The following is a 16,696-nucleotide window of genomic DNA, read 5'->3' as shown; positions in this document are numbered from 1 at the left end:
AAAGCGCTACACCATAGTTTCAAAGCATCACACTGTGTACTACACTGGGAAAACATATTTAAACTTACTTATAGATGGTACCTAACTCCGACCAGACTGGCGTTAATGTACCCGGGTACATCCAATCGATGCTGGAGACACTGTGGACACATAGGGAGTTTACTGCACATCGTATGGCAATGCAAATCCGTAAGAAGTTTCTGGAGATCGGTGTTTAAACTATTTGCAACAGTTACTGGGTGTATACTACATCCCTCGCCAGCCCTCGCTCTACTAGGCTTGGGAATTGATAAAGTCCCGGTCATGTTTCGTACCCTACTTTTGAACATCTTTATAGCAGCAAGATTGACTATTCTTAGTAACTGGAAAACGGACATTGCCCCTGCTGTAGCAGAGGTAGTGTCCAGAGCACACCTTCAATTCTCCCATGAACATGCATTTGCAAAGACGAACGGAACGGTAAAAATGTTTGAAATAAACTGGAACACGTGGAACTCAAAATATAATCTGGTTGAGACACTGTAACCCTACCAAATTGTCTAAAGAGGCTCTCTTCCCCTCCCCCTCTTCCACTTTTTTTTTTTTTTCTTTTTTCCCCCTACCCTTTTTCTATGTAGTTCAAGGAGGTAGTTTATCCAAACCTTCGTCGTACTGTTTTTACAGATGGCTTAATATCCTTTCTTTTGCGATTAATGTTTTTCGCTGAGTTGATGTACTTGAATTTCTGTGCCTGTATTAATGCTACATCTTATTTGGACTGGATATGGCTATGTTTGTAATTGTTTATTTTTTCAATAAAAATTTAAAGTTTAAAAAAAAAAATAAAAAAAAATAAAGAGAATGCCATAAAAAGAAAGAAAGTTCAAGAAAAAGTTTTCCCCTATTGGTGGGACTTTTTAGGCACTCACATGTACACAAAATTTTTTTTTTTTTTTTTTTTTTTTTTATAAAAAATATAAGTTTTATTGAAAAATTACAATTTCATAGATATGCATAAAAAGCAAGTAAAGTAAGATACATCACATGTGCATTTAGGAAGTGACCACACAAGTACAGGGTGAAGGCTCAAAACCCGACTAGTTTCGGAGCTACACAATTACTCCTTCTTCAGGGGGGAGACGAGACCCTGGGTGGTGGTCTGTAGATAATTAATTAGGTAGACATCAGTCAAATATAACAATAATGCAGTCATATGTAGATTACAATAATTAGTAGAACAAGACATTTCCTCAAGATAAAGAAGAGTTGTAACTTACATTCTATGCAGTGATGAATGGCACTATATACCTGCCGGGATGTATTAAAATCAGATGCTGTTTATGCTCCTCCGAACCTGCACTCTGGCTGAATCACAACAAAACAATGGGGTACTCAGACCTCATACACATATGTTGTGGAGGAAAAAAATTATGCCATTCTCTCGTGGGTGGCTCTCAGGAAGCACCAGGTAAAGATAGCTGGATCCCAAATTGGTGGCTGATCAGCTGGAAGGAGGAGATATGAGGTTGTAAGGAATAAGTAACTTCATAGCCAATAGTGTAGGATAATCACCTCCAAAACACAAGGATAGAAGGTAAAAAAAAGGGGGGGTTTTTCAAATATAAAAGTGGAGTATATCAGTTACCTTGTTCAGATGGTAAACGGCCTGGATCATGCCAGACAAACAACCCTCGGTGTTCACAGCAAGCGAGCAATTGGCTCACTGCTATCATTCGGGGGTTTAAATGTGAAGTCAGATTGACTTCACAGCTGTGTTTACTTAGCTGGATTGATTTACGTTTCCCTTCCGTTGATTGCCTGGTGGGGTCCCTGGTGTGGGGGGGCCGGGCGCTCTCCTCGTCCACTGCTCGGCTGTCGGGCATGGCGGAAGTGCGGTCGGCTCCTGCGCACCACCGGCACGTCACATGACCCGCTCGCGTGGAACGCAGGCGGGGCATAGTGTGAGTCATCGTCTGGACGTCTCGCAATACGCGAGATTAGTGCAGAACCGAGGACTCATGTTGCGGCTCGCCACTAGGTGGCGGCCGCTTACCGTGCCGGGCTATTTACCTGGAGCGAGCTGGGTAGCCATGCATTTAGTCATTGTTTCGTCTGGCTGTGAACAAATAGAAATTTAAATGAGGTGTATATAAATTATAAGGTTCTTTCTCTATTTTCTTGACAAATATTCAACCAATAAAGAGGAATGGAGCAAAAAGGAAAAATGTATGGGGATAAAATCCAGAAAGAATTTTCTAAGTGAACGCCCCCTTGTGGCTCATTGCGAGATCATTTAACCTTTACTATCAATTTGCTTGCCAGAGGAAGAAAGGCATTTCCTATAGCCTAGAGGTGGTTCAGGGAGGCATATAGGCATCTGCTGGGAGATTGGGAACAGTGGATATATCTTCTCAGGGCCACTGAACCCCCAGGATTAAATGAAATGATATCCTTTAAACCTTTTTTAGAAGGTTTTACTTCAGGAGGAATGGAAAGATAGAATTCTTTTCAATTTTTCCTCCTTTAAATGATCCCATTCTTTTCCAATTAAAAAACAATTTGCCTTTACAGATCGTCAACAGTAGAGGTCTGCAACAATTGATATTCAAGACCACAAACATATATATATATACATGATACATGCAGGCAGGCTCTGATTCCTTTATCCCTTTTTCTTTTCTTTTCTTTTTTCCTTTTCTTTTCTTTGTTCCCAATCTCCCAGCAGATGCCTATATGCCTCCCTGAACCACCTCTAGGCTATAGGAAATGCCTTTCTTCCTCTGGCAAGCAAATTGATAGTAAAGGTTAAATGATCTCGCAATGAGCCACAAGGGGGCGTTCACTTAGAAAATCCTTTCTGGATTTTATCCCCATACATTTTTCCTTTTTGCTCCATTCCTCTTTATTGGTTGAATATTTGTCAAGAAAATAGAGAAAGAACCTTATAATTTATATACACCTCATTTAAATTTCTATTTGTTCACAGCCAGACGAAACAATGACTAAATGCATGGCTACCCAGCTCGCTTCAGGTAAATAGCCCGGCACGGTAAGCGGCCGCCACCTAGTGGCGAGCCGCAACATGAGTCCTCGGTTCTGCACTAATCTCGCGTATTGCGAGACGTCCAGACGATGACTCACACTATGCCCCGCCTGCGTTCCACGCGAGCGGGTCATGTGACGTGCCGGTGGTGCGCAGGAGCCGACCGCACTTCCGCCATGCCCGACAGCCGAGCAGTGGACGAGGAGAGCGCCCGGCCCCCCCACACCAGGGACCCCACCAGGCAATCAACGGAAGGGAAACGTAAATCAATCCAGCTAAGTAAACACAGCTGTGAAGTCAATCTGACTTCACATTTAAACCCCCGAATCATAGCAGTGAGCCAATTGCTCGCTTGCTGTGAACACCGAGGGTTGTTTGTCTGGCATGATCCAGGCCGTTTACCATCTGAACAAGGTAACTGATATACTCCACTTTTATATTTGAAAAACCCCCCCTTTTTTTTACCTTCTATCCTTGTGTTTTGGAGGTGATTATCCTACACTATTGGCTATGAAGTTACTTATTCCTTACAACCTCATATCTCCTCCTTCCAGCTGATCAGCCACCAATTTGGGATCCAGCTATCTTTACCTGGTGCTTCCTGAGAGCCACCCACGAGAGAATGGCATAATTTTTTTCCTCCACAACATATGTGTATGAGGTCTGAGTACCCCATTGTTTTGTTGTGATTCAGCCAGAGTGCAGGTTCGGAGGAGCATAAACAGCATCTGATTTTAATACATCCCGGCAGGTATATAGTGCCATTCATCACTGCATAGAATGTAAGTTACAACTCTTCTTTATCTTGAGGAAATGTCTTGTTCTACTAATTATTGTAATCTACATATGACTGCATTATTGTTATATTTGACTGATGTCTACCTAATTAATTATCTACAGACCACCACCCAGGGTCTCGTCTCCCCCCTGAAGAAGGAGTAATTGTGTAGCTCCGAAACTAGTCGGGTTTTGAGCCTTCACCCTGTACTTGTGTGGTCACTTCCTAAATGCACATGTGATGTATCTTACTTTACTTGCTTTTTATGCATATCTATGAAAATGTAATTTTTCAATAAAACTTATATTTTTTATAAAAAAAAAAAAAAAAATTTTGTGTACATGTGAGTGCCTAAAAAGTCCCACCAATAGGGGAAAACTTTTTCTTGAACTGTTATAGGGATGTGGCACCACCAATAGCACCCAACACAGGTACCTCTTTTTTAAAAAGAAAGAAAGAACTTGGATGCTGCTCGGGATCTGGATGATAAGCTTGTTTATTAAAATCAATAAAATAAGCTCCTGGTCAGGGGGAAACCAATGGTGTGCCAAGGATGTAGTACTAAGCATGTAGACATGGTACCAGAGGAGATAACTCAAAGAGCAAGGAGGACCCAGAGGCAGGAAAACAACGCCTTACCACCTGTAAGGTCTGGACGGTGTGTCACCTGTTGATGGACTGACAGCCTCGATCGAATCGGGAACCTTCGCTGCGGGTGAGTCTCCGGATGGGGCGATGCCTGGGGTGAGAAGAGGTTGATGGGGGGGGGGGGTTGAATGCTCAAACCCCGACCTACAGCTCCGGTGGCGGTGCGCGCCCGAGGTGGCAGCGGCCGCTGCTCGTCAGTCCCTGCTGACGCGGCGCCGGGAGATGACGTCACCAGGTGCCTAGCGCCGACGTGCGCACCAGGGGCTGAACCAACGATGTAGCCGGAAGTGTGGAGGTAGCTCACCAACGACCCGGCTCTTACACAACCAAAGGATCACCTGGCGGAGCTATTGGGGAATGCCACAATTGGAGGGAAATGACATGTTTCGGGCCAAGCCCTTCTTCAGATCTCCTGTGGCTAACTAAAAGGGCACATTTATAGGGTATGAGGAGGAAGAGGCGTTGCCCCCCACTCTCTGGCTCCACCTTGTGTCAAATCATGATAAATACAGAACAACAACATAATAACATGACTAAATAAAAACAAAACGACAAATATCATAAAAAATTATTGGAAGAAAAATATGAACAATATATGAAAAATATAAAAAATATATATGAATTTTTTATAATTTTTTATGATATTTGTCGTTTTGTTTTTATTTAGTCATGTTATTATGTTGTTGTTCTGTATTTATCATGATTTGACACAAGGTGGAGCCAGAGAGTGGGGGGCAATGCCTCTTCCTCCTCATACCCTATAAATGTGCCCTTTTAGTTAGCCACAGGAGATCTGAAGAAGGGCTCGGCCCGAAACATGTCATTTCCCTCCAATTGTGGCATTCCCCAATAGCTCCGCCAGGTGATCCTTTGGTTGTGTAAGAGCCGGGTAGTTGGTGAGCTACCTCCACACTTCCGGCTACATCGTTGGTTCACCCCTGGTGCTCACGTCGGCGCTAGGCACCTGGTGACGTCATCTCCCGGCGCCGCGTCAGCAGGGACTGACGAGCAGCGGCCGCTGCCACCTCGGGCGCGCACCGCCACCGGAGCTGTAGGTCGGGGTTTGAGCATTCTACCCCCCCCATCAACCTCTTCTCACCCCAGGCATCGCCCCATCCGGAGACTCACCCGCAGCGAAGGTTCCCGATTCGATCGAGGCTGTCAGTCCATCAACGGGTGACACACCGTCCAGACCTTACAGGTGGTAAGGCGTTGTTTTCCTGCCTCTGGGTCCTCCTTGCTCTTTGAGTTATCTCCTCTGGTACCATGTCTACATGCTTAGTACTACATCCTTGGCACACCATTGGTTTCCCCCTGACCAGGAGCTTATTTTATTGATTTTAATAAACAAGCTTATCATCCAGATCCCGAGCAGCATCCGAGTTCTTTCTTTCTTTTTATGTCATTTTGTCCGGGAGCGCCATCATACCCGATTTTTTTGTGTTGCTATTCTCTCCACCCAGTTGGGATCTGGGTTAGGGTAGGCAGCAGCCCGGACTTGGACGTGATATTTAAGGTGGACCCCCTTGGGACATTGTCCGACCCCATTATCCCAGCCCCGCCGTCTGACCACCGCAACCACAGCGCCAGGACTTTTTGTTTATCCTTTAAAGAGAAGGGTTTTCAGGGATCGTCTAAAGTTGGATAGATTAGGGGACAGTCGGACAGATTGGGGTAGAGTGTTCCAAAAAATGGGAGAAGCTCTGGAGAAATTCTGGAGGCGAGCATGGGAAGAGGTGACAAGGGAGCTAGAGAGCAGGAGGTCTTGGGAGGACCAAAGAGTGGCTTGGTTAATATTTTGAGATCAGGTTAGTGATGTAGATGGGGGCAGAGTTGTGGATGGCATTGTAAACTATTGTTAGCACTTTGAATTTTATTCGTTGGGTGAGTGGAAGCCAGTTAAGGGATTGGCAGAGAGGGGTGGAGGACACTGAACGGTTGGTAAGGTGGTTGAGTCTTGCAGCAGCATTCATTATGGACTGAAGAGGGGATAATCTATGTAAAGGTAATCCAATGAGGAGGGAGTTGCTGTAGTAGAGGCGAGAGATAACCAGGGCGTGAATTAAAAGCTTGGTGGTGTCATTGGTTAAAAAGGGCTGTATTCTAGCGATGTTGCGGAGGTTAAGGAAGCATGATTTGGACAGGGATTGGATGTGAGCCTGAAAGGACAGTGCAGAGTCCAGGGTTACTCCTAGCACCCTGGCATGTGTGGAAGGACTGATAGTTGTTTCATTGATCTTGACAGAGAATTCAGGGGAAGGGGCACTGTCATGGTCTTACCTTCTTGCTGTTCTCCTTCGTTTGACATGTGCTGGCGGCCATCTTGGTTTCTGGGTTTCTTGTAGCCTCCCACCCTGCGGCTCCTCCTTCCCACTGGGAGGAGCTGGATGCCTAGCTCATATATATAGGAGGTCTGTGGCTTCAGTTCCCTGCTTGGTCCTCCTGTGTTCACATGCTTCTAAGACTGCTGCTGCTGCTTCTGGTTCCTGTTCCTGGCTTCGTCTGACTACCCTGCTGGTTCCTGATCCTGGCTTCGTCTGACTACCCTGCTGGTTCCTGATCCTGGCTTCGTCTGACTACCCTGCTGGTTCCTGACCCCTGGCTTCGCTAAAGACTCTGCATCAGTTTCGCCATCCGTTTGGACTTTTGCTTTACAGCTTGTTTTTCAATAAAGCTTTCTTATTTTCACTTATCTGTTGTTGTACGTCTGGTTCATGGTTCCGTGACATTAGGACCAAGCCATGAATTCTGACGGTACAGGGCCATCCTCGCTACCCACGCTGGTTGCCAGACTTGATCAGCAGGATCACCTGTTGGGTCGGTTCGCCGTGGCGTTGCAAACCCTGCTTGAACGCACGGTACCACAGGCCATGAATTCTGACGGTACAGGGCCATCCTCACTACCCTCGCTGGTTGCCAGACTTGATCAGCAGGATCACCTGTTGGGTCAGTTCGCCGTGGCGTTGCAAACCCTGCTTGAACGCACGGCTCATTTCGCTCCCGTTGCCGATGGGTCGGTTGTCGCTCCTGGGCCCGCTCCTACTGCCGCTCCGGTTGTTGCGCCAGAGTCTACCCCGACACCTGTTGTTGCGCCTGCGGTGTTTCGGGGTATGTCCGGTTCTGCCTCCCTTCCACAGCGCTTTGGGGGAGAGCCAACTCAGTGCCGAGGTTTCCTTAACCAGGTGGGCATTTATTTTGAGTTGCTGCCACATGCCTTTCCTACTGAGAGATGAAAGGTGGGCTTCTTAATCTCGCTGCTCTCTGACAAGGCCTTGGCCTGGGCCAGCCCTTTATGGGAGAACAACAATCCGGTGGTTGCCGAGTTTTCCGGTTTTGTTGCTTCTCTTCGGAAGGTATTCGATGTGCCGGCTCGTGCTGCCTCTGCTGCGAAGCTCCTTATGTCCATCAGACAGGGTTCACGATCCGTAGCTGAATACGCCATTGAGTTTCGTACCCTGGCAGCAGAGGTGGGCTGGAATAATGAGGCTCTGGTCGCTGCTTTCTCTCATGGTCTCTCGGATGCCTTGAAGGATGAGGTTGCAGCTAAGGACCTACCAGTGGAGCTCGAGTCTCTTATTTCTTTCCTGATTTTGATTGACACCAGACTCAGGGAGAGACCTTCCTTTAAGGAGAGTCTGCGGAGGCCTCCTAACAGATTGGCGCCTACCTTTGTTGTCCCACCCGTGCCTCCCTCTCCTCCCACGCCTCCTGGGGATGACTTGTCTGGGGGTGAACCCATGCAGCTGGGGTTTGCTCGCCTGTCCGAGGGGGAGAGGGTACTCCGGAGACGCGAGGGCCGATGCATGTACTGTGGTCTCGTGGGCATTTTCGGTTGGCATGTCCGAACCGTCCGGGAAACGCTCGCACCTGAGATCCTGTCGGGGGCAGATCTTGGGTGGAGTCTCCTCGTCCCCGGTTTCCCGTGTTGACAAACCACTGATCACTGTTGTCCTCTCCTGGGTCGGGGGCTCGGTGACGACCCAGGCGTTGGTGGACTCTGGTGCTGGTGGTTTGTTCATTGATAGTGTGTTCGCTGCCGCCAATTCCATTCCTCTGCAGGCTTGAGGTTCTCCTCTGGCTCTTGAGGCGATAGACGGCAGACCCCTTCTGCCGCCACACGTGACTCATGAGACCCTTCCAGTGGGGTTAGCCATTGGTGCCGCCCACAGAGAGTCGGTCTGCTTCCAGGTTATTTCGTCTCCACACTACTCGGTGGTCTTGGGGTACCCCTGGCTCCAGAAGCATAATCCGATTTTCGATTGGAGATCGGCCGAGATCCTCTCGTGGTCACCGCAGTGTGGGGCTAGTTGCATCCATGGGCCTGTCAAGTTGCTGTGTACTTCCTCGGACTCTCTGTTGCCCCCTGAATACGAGGAGTACCGGGATGTATTCGATAAGGTGCGCACGGTTGCCCTACCTCCGCACCGCCCATACGATTGTGCCATCGAGTTACAATCTGGTGCCGTTCCTCCTCGTGGCAAAGTCTATCCACTGTCGGTAGCGGAGAATGAGGCCATGGAGGAGTACGTGAGGGAGGCGCTTTCACGCGGACACATTCGCAAATCCTCGTCCCCGGCAGGGGCTGGATTTTTCTTTGTGAAAAAGAAGGGCGGTGAGTTGAGGCCTTGCATCGATTACAGGGGTCTCAATCGCATCACGATCAAGAACGCTTACCCGATACCCTTGATTTCCGAGCTGTTCGATCGCCTTAAAGGGGCCACGGTCTTTACCAAACTCGACCTGAGGGCGGCATATAACCTCGTAAGGATCAAGGCGGGCGATGAGTGGAAGACCGCGTTTAACACCAGGACCGGTCATTATGAATCCTTGGTTATGCCCTTTGGGCTGTGCAATGCGCCCGCAGTCTTTCAGGAATTCATCAACGATGTTTTCCGTGACCTGTTGCAGCAGTGTGTGGTGGTCTATTTGGATGACATCTTGGTATATTCTGAGTCCATGGAGACCCACATTCTGGATGTCAAACGAGTGTTGCAACGGTTACGAGAGAACAAGCTGTTCGGTAAGCTTGAGAAATGCGAATTTCACCGATCCCAGGTAACCTTCTTAGGTTACATAATTTCCGCTGAGGGGTTCTCCATGGATCCTGAGAAGGTTTCGGCTGTCTTACAGTGGCCCCAGCCCAGTGGTCTTCGCTCCCTGCAGCGCTTTTTGGGCTTCGCCAATTATTATCGGAAGTTCATCAGGGACTTTTCCATGCTAGCCAAGCCTCTCACGGATCTGACCAGGAAGGGCAGTAATTCCCAGGTCTGGCCGCCCGAGGCCATCCTAGCTTTTGAGGCTCTAAAGTCCGCCTTTGTGTCAGCTCCGATTCTGTCGCATCCCAACCCTGGGTTGCCCTTTGTCCTCGAGGTGGACGCGTCTGAGACGGGAGTAGGCGCCCTTCTGTCTCAGCGTAGAACACCAGAGGGTCCTCTGCTTCCTTGTGGGTTTTACTCCCGGAAACTGTCTTCCGCGGAGTGCAACTACCAGATTGGTGACAGGGAGTTATTGGCCATCGTGCAGGCTCTTAAAGAATGGAGGCACTTGCTCGAGGGTTTGGTGGTTCCGGTCCTCATCCTGACGGACCACAAGAATCTGACCTACCTCTCTGAGGCCAAGAGATTGACACCACGTCAGGCCAGATGGGCTCTGTTCTTGTCACGTTTTAATTACGTGGTCTCCTACCTACCCGGTTCCAAGAACATCAGGGCGGATGCCTTATCACGGCAGTACTCCGACCTGTCCAGGGAGGAGTCGATTCCGACTTCGGTCATACCTCCGAATCAGATCCTGGCCGCCATTCGCACCAGCCTGACCTCTCCCCTGGGTGAGCAGATTTTGGCGGCTCAATCTGGTGCTCCCTCTGGGAGACCCAATGGCAGATGTTTTGTGCCTGAGGAGTTGCGCACTCGGTTGTTGCGAACCTACCATAACTCCAAGACCGCGGGGCATCCTGGAAAGAATCAGCTGTCCTGGGCTGTTTCACGTCTGTTCTGGTGGCCTTCCCTACGTTCTGACATCGCCGCATATGTAGCGGCATGCTCCGTTTGTGCCCAGAGTAAGTCTCCTCGGCACCTTCCGTTGGGCCTTCTGCAACCCTTAGCCACCGGGGAGCGCCCATGGTCACACCTGGGGATGGATTTCATTGTGGACCTCCCTGCATCCCGAGGCCATACGGTCATTCTCATGATTGTGGATCGGTTTTCCAAAATGTGCCACTGTGTTCCTCTCAAGAAGTTACCCTCTGCACAGGAGTTGGCCACGATTTTTGCCAGGGAGGTCTTCCGGTTGCACGGTTTGCCCAAGGAGATTGTGTCGGATCGGGGGAGTCAGTTTGTGTCCAGGTTCTGGCGCGCCTTTTGCTCCCAGTTGGGGATTCATCTCTCCTTCTCCTCGGCCTACCACCCTCAGTCCAATGGGGCCGCAGAACGATCCAATCAGGCCTTGGAGCAATTCCTTCGTTGCTATGTCTCCGATCACCAAGACAATTGGGTTGACCTCCTGCCTTGGGCTGAGTTTGCCAGGAACACGGCGGTGAACTCTTCCTCTGGGACGTCTCCCTTCATGGCCAACTATGGGTTCCAACCTGCCGTGTTACCGGAGGTATTCTCTCCCCAGGATATTCCGGCTGTGGAGGATCACCTTTCCGTCCTACGTGCTTCTTGGGTACAGATCCAGAGGTCCCTTGAGGTCTCTGCGCAGCGCCAGAGACTCCAGGCTGATCGCAGACGAGCGCCTGCTCCTTCCTACCAGGCCGGAGACCGTGTATGGTTGTCCACCCGCAACCTCAACCTTCGAGTGCCCACTCCCAAGCTGGCGCCTCGCTTTGTTGGTCCCTTCCGAGTGCTTCGCAGGGTAAACCCGGTAGCCTATGCCCTTGCGCTTCCTCCTGGCATGCGGATCTCCAACGTGTTTCATGTCTCCCTGTTGAAGCCACTGGTGTGTAATCGTTTCACTTCCTCGGTTCCTCGGCCTCGTCCGGTCCGAGTGGGCAATCGTGAGGAGTATGAGGTGAGCAATATTCTGGACTCACGCCTGGTCCACGGTCGGGTGCAGTTTTTGGTTCATTGGCGTGGTTATGGTCCAGAGGAGCGTTCCTGGGTTCCCTCCGCAGATATCCATGCTCCTGCCTTGCTCCGAGCCTTCCACGCACGATTCCCTCAGAAACCGTTCTTTACTCCGCGGAGGAGGGGCCCTTGAGGGGGAGGTACTGTCATGGTCTTACCTTCTTGCTGTTCTCCTTCGTTTGACATGTGCTGGCGGCCATCTTGGTTTCTGGGTTTCTTGTAGCCTCCCACCCTGCGGCTCCTCCTTCCCACTGGGAGGAGCTGGATGCCTAGCTCATATATATAGGAGGTCTGTGGCTTCAGTTCCCTGCTTGGTCCTCCTGTGTTCACATGCTTCTAAGACTGCTGCTGCTGCTTCTGGTTCCTGTTCCTGGCTTTGTCTGACTACCCTGCTGGTTCCTGATCCTGGCTTCGTCTGACTACCCTGCTGGTTCCTGATCCTGGCTTCGTCTGACTACCCTGCTGGTTCCTGACCCCTGGCTTCGCTAAAGACTCTGCATCAGTTTCGCCATCCGTTTGGACTTTTGCTTTACAGCTTGTTTTTCAATAAAGCTTTCTTATTTTCACTTATCTGTTGTTGTACGTCTGGTTCATGGTTCCGTGACAGGCACGTGGTGAAGGAAATAGTATGAGCTTGGTTTTAGATAGATTCAGTTTGAGGAAGTGGTGTGACATCCAGGCTGACATGTCTGTTAGTAGATCAGTGATGAGGTAGGAGACTGATGGGGTGAGCTGAGGGGTAGAGAGGTAGATTTGGGTGTCATCAGCATATTATCATCCTCAAGGGGACCCACAACCAGAATGATTCAATTGCACCTTGTTGAACATGCTGGGGACTTTACCATTAGAGAAGAAACAACATTGGGGTGACCCCCTTGTTCTGATACACCTCGCTCCCCTAATTTGAGGCCTAGAACCCGACAGACACCCAAGCATACACTTCAAGAGGATGAGGGAGAGGAGAGTGACAAAGAAGAACTGACTCTTGACTGGTTGTGAGTTCCCCCAGCAAAGTTTTTGGAAGATAAACATGTAGTGTCTCCATCTGGAAGGATAGAACATCACCCTGTTGAGATGGAGAGATCTGCACCATCTCCTGAGAGAGGGACTGGGGGAGTCAAGTTACAACCAGTTGACAACCCCGAAACGCTAAATGTTGGAGAAAATCCAATTCCCTCCACACAAAATGCAGAAGAAAAAAATTGTCTCAATAGTCTAGAAGAACAATAACCTGGTTGTAGCTTCTGGGGCATGGGATGTGAGCCTGAATCTATAGAAAACATGTATTCCAGGTTTAGATAGGAAATTCACCCAAGAGACTAACATACGATACCTTTGGAGAGAGTTCTGATGAATTTATTTCTACAGCTCTATGATCTAATCAAGTGCCAGCCTCCTCTACCGAACCTTTGGTGGAGGATGACCCTGTTCCACCCTCCGACCCTACTGGGTGGGCCACTAACCTATTATTAGCCTGTTGTGAAAATTATTCAACTTTGTCTGGAAACTTGTATAGTTTATTACTAGAAAATCCCTCTATTAGTCAGCAATTAGCTACTGTATGTTCTGGTTGGCAGATTTATCATGTGCAATTCTTTTTGAGATATCATTCAGTAGTTCTCTTTAATGAAGTTATTTTCTGTCTTGGGCGACCAAAGACTTTCAAGTGGGCGGAGGATATATCCGGGAGCGGACTACTATTATCTGACACTACAGACTTACTTTCTGCTCTCTCAGACTGTCTCTATAATCCCCTAGTGTTGGTCTCAGGTTTCATGCATCATACTCTTGAGACTGGAAGAAAGGCATCATGAGAACTATAGTCTTCTACTGCTGAACTGTTTAAGAACTGTACTTCCCAGCAAGCCATGGACTCCAGAAGATAATTGTGGGAGAGACTATAAAGGAATCTGCTGAACGGGCCCACGCTCTCTTGCTCCATGTGCATCAGTCTGCCACAGAGGGAGCGGACTGCAGCCTACTGCACACCACCTGTCTGCAGACTTGGCCCAGATAGGACGGATGACCATCGCTGCATCGCGGACATCTCTGCAGTAACGCTGATCGAGTGGAGTCAGCGGGACTCACTGAGACAGCAGAGTGCAACCATCTCAGTGTCCCACAGCATGGAGAGTTGCTGCTGCCTGTTCTTCCAAGACTCATAAGAAGGACATCCGGATTGTGAGAGAGCACCTGCTCAGAGTCCAGTTACCAGTTGCTACGGTTTCCGTTAGACACTGAACACAGACGCATCAGTTAGTGGATCATTGATAATTAGAACCAGCTATCCTGCATTGCCTGTTTCACACTGTGCTACAATGGGGAATCATTTGTTATTTGAGCTCCAACTGTTGGTGAAGATCTTAGCAAGGCCTTGCAATTTGAACATTGCTATATCATTGCTCTTAAAGTGGACACGTTACTGGTATCTAAATCACCTTATCTCTCATTAGGATACAGGTATCATAGGCCGACCCGGGGTTCCCCCTTAGTAAAAGCATTTTGTTATAGCAATTTATAGCTTTCTGAGAGATTCATTCACTTACTGCAAGATACTGTGTATATTTGGTGTATTTATAAGAATTGGTTATTCATTGTTCTTTAGTGTTATTTCAACTGAGCCCTGGCTGTTTATTCAGGGCCTAGTTGATTAATACTCTTTTCAAGCCTTTTCCTTGAGTAAAGCAGAACTAAGGAGTTAAAATCTATTTGCATTGTGTCAGTGTATTATTTAAAGGTATACACAACATGTCTGAACCTAGAGTGTCAGGAAGGCTGGACGGTTCACAGGGTCAAAGTGGCACAGAAGAACATACAATTACCAGCAACCCTCAAGGGGGCAGTGCTACATGTTAAATATGTTTTCCCCACAATCTCTCTGCAAGAAATCTTTGTCAAGCCAACAAAGGATTCTTGTTCCCCAATATCTTTTCACCAAATGAAATTGTCATCAAATTACATTCATTCCACTAAGTGTAAAATCATCTCAATATGAATCATTCATTATGTCCTCATTGTTCCTTCCAAGTGTTTATTAAATGGCCTGTGTGTGTGTGTACACTATAACACATTGATAAAAATGTTCCATTGATAAAATGCAGAGAGAGTTCTATTAGAAGGACATCTTATGAATGGCCTCTAATATACACACAGGTTCGTTGAATAAATATGGAGTAGGCAAAATAGGAATATGATGATTGATTGATAACTCATCATGTAGACGTTTTGCACTTGTTATTAAACAAATGAACATTTTTTGTTGGAATCTAGTTGCCAAGATATCTGATATCTACGTGAAGGGTGCATACTGTAGTACCACTGGTTAGTAATAAAAAATAAAATAGTGTAGCACTGTCCCCGTAGGGCTTGCTGTGTGATGACTTCTTGGGTCCTTCTCTGATTACCTGCAGACAGTCACTAGGGGATTCTTCACACATCCATCCTTACTCCCAGTGGCGGCTGGTCAATAGGGAGCGCAGGGGCCCCGCCCCTGCCATCCCCCATGGCTAGTCACTGTAGCATCAGCATTAAAAAAGAAAAAAAAGTGTACCTTTAATGGCAGCGGCCAGGGCGCCGGACACATTGCTGGCTATGGAGAGGGTGGGGGTTTTGGCATCATGTGCCTCTTTCTTGTGAGCTGATTGTCGTTCTTTCAGAGTGTCCCCGGGGCACAGAGCTATGCGCCCCGAACTCTCCCACTCACTATTGCCGCTCTTTGATTGGTCCAGGACGTCTGACATCGTAGGGGTGGTGCTTGGGCGTCACTCTCTCTGCTTCCTGCCTGAGCCTCACCCCATGCAGCGCAGCAGACGTCTTTCCATCCACGCTGAGTGAGGACTAGCAAGATCAGCACACTGCAGCTTTTGAAGTGGACAGCAGCTGAAGAGTAAGTGGAGGTTGCTGGGCAAAGTCCTGTAAAGTGGCTGTGTAAGGAGGAAATCGGAAGCAGCGGTGAAGATGGAACATGAAAGGATCGGGTCTGGTGAGCTCCTTACACAGGCTTCTTTGTCTAAATTCAGTAACAGTGTATGTACCTTGTCCAGACTCTGCTTCTCTTATCTGTGACTCTGCTTCTCTTATCATTCTGTGCACTAGCTATCTCTAGCCATTGTTTGCTGCTAGCACACTGATCTATTTAACCCTTCCTACACCTATCAGTTTTACAGTTTATGAGCTTGATGCTCCACAGATTTAATACTGCATTTACTGCAAAACTCATGCAGTGGCTCACATTCAGTATATATATTCTCTCAGTCTCATGAAGGGATATAAGCTGCTCTAACTGCATTTTCCGTTTACTAACCTGCTTACCTACTAACTTCTTCAAACCCATATACTTCAGTCTTCATTTTATGTTGGCACTTCTGTATTTTGCCACAATCTACATCAATACTCATCTGCTAACTCCGCAAATGATTTAGGGGTCCTTTCACATGTGCTGCTCAGCGGGGATTGATCCACCGATCCCCACTGAGCAGGCGGATGACAGCTCTGTCTTCACTCTGTGTGCAGAGAGGGAGGTGTCAGATCCCCGCTGCTCTCTATGGGGATGAGAGTGGACCGCCTGTCCGTTCTCATCCGATCCGATCCGCTTGACAGATGGAAAATAGGGTTTCCATCCACCTGGATTTCACAGACAGGATCGGAGACGGATGTCAGCAGGTGTCAGCGGAGATGTCTACTCTGACATCCGCTACTCCATAGGGATGCATGGAGGATCCAATCAGGTCCACCTGAAAAACTGACAGGCGGATCTGATCGAATCGCCTGTGTGAAAGGACCCTAACAGAGCATGTATTTATTGCTTGGCTTGCACATTGCTGCAATTTCCTTATCTCTGTGTTCTATGTGAATGAATTCACTAATATGCGATCTATTTTGATCATTCCAGGTTGCAACTCTGAGTCACAGCAAAGGTGTTCACATAGTGATTTCTTCACATAAGTGGCAGTTCACACATATGTGATGCAGAAACCCTGCAAATCCACTGCGGGTTCCTGTATCGCACTCCACTCACAGGCAGTTCACACTGCCATATGCGAATCACTGGGGTGTCAATACAAAGTTAACGACACCCCCAGATCAGTTTGAATATCGCAGTGCAAACTGTCAATTCGGACATGAATCGGATTGCATAGTTGTGAACACCATGCGATCCAATTCTGGTGCTGACCAAAAAAA

The sequence above is a fragment of the Pelophylax lessonae genome (genome assembly GCF_965119305.1).
Source record: "Pelophylax lessonae genome assembly, chromosome: 3".
NCBI lineage: Eukaryota > Metazoa > Chordata > Amphibia > Anura > Ranidae > Pelophylax > Pelophylax lessonae.
This window is presented reverse-complemented; position numbering follows the sequence as displayed.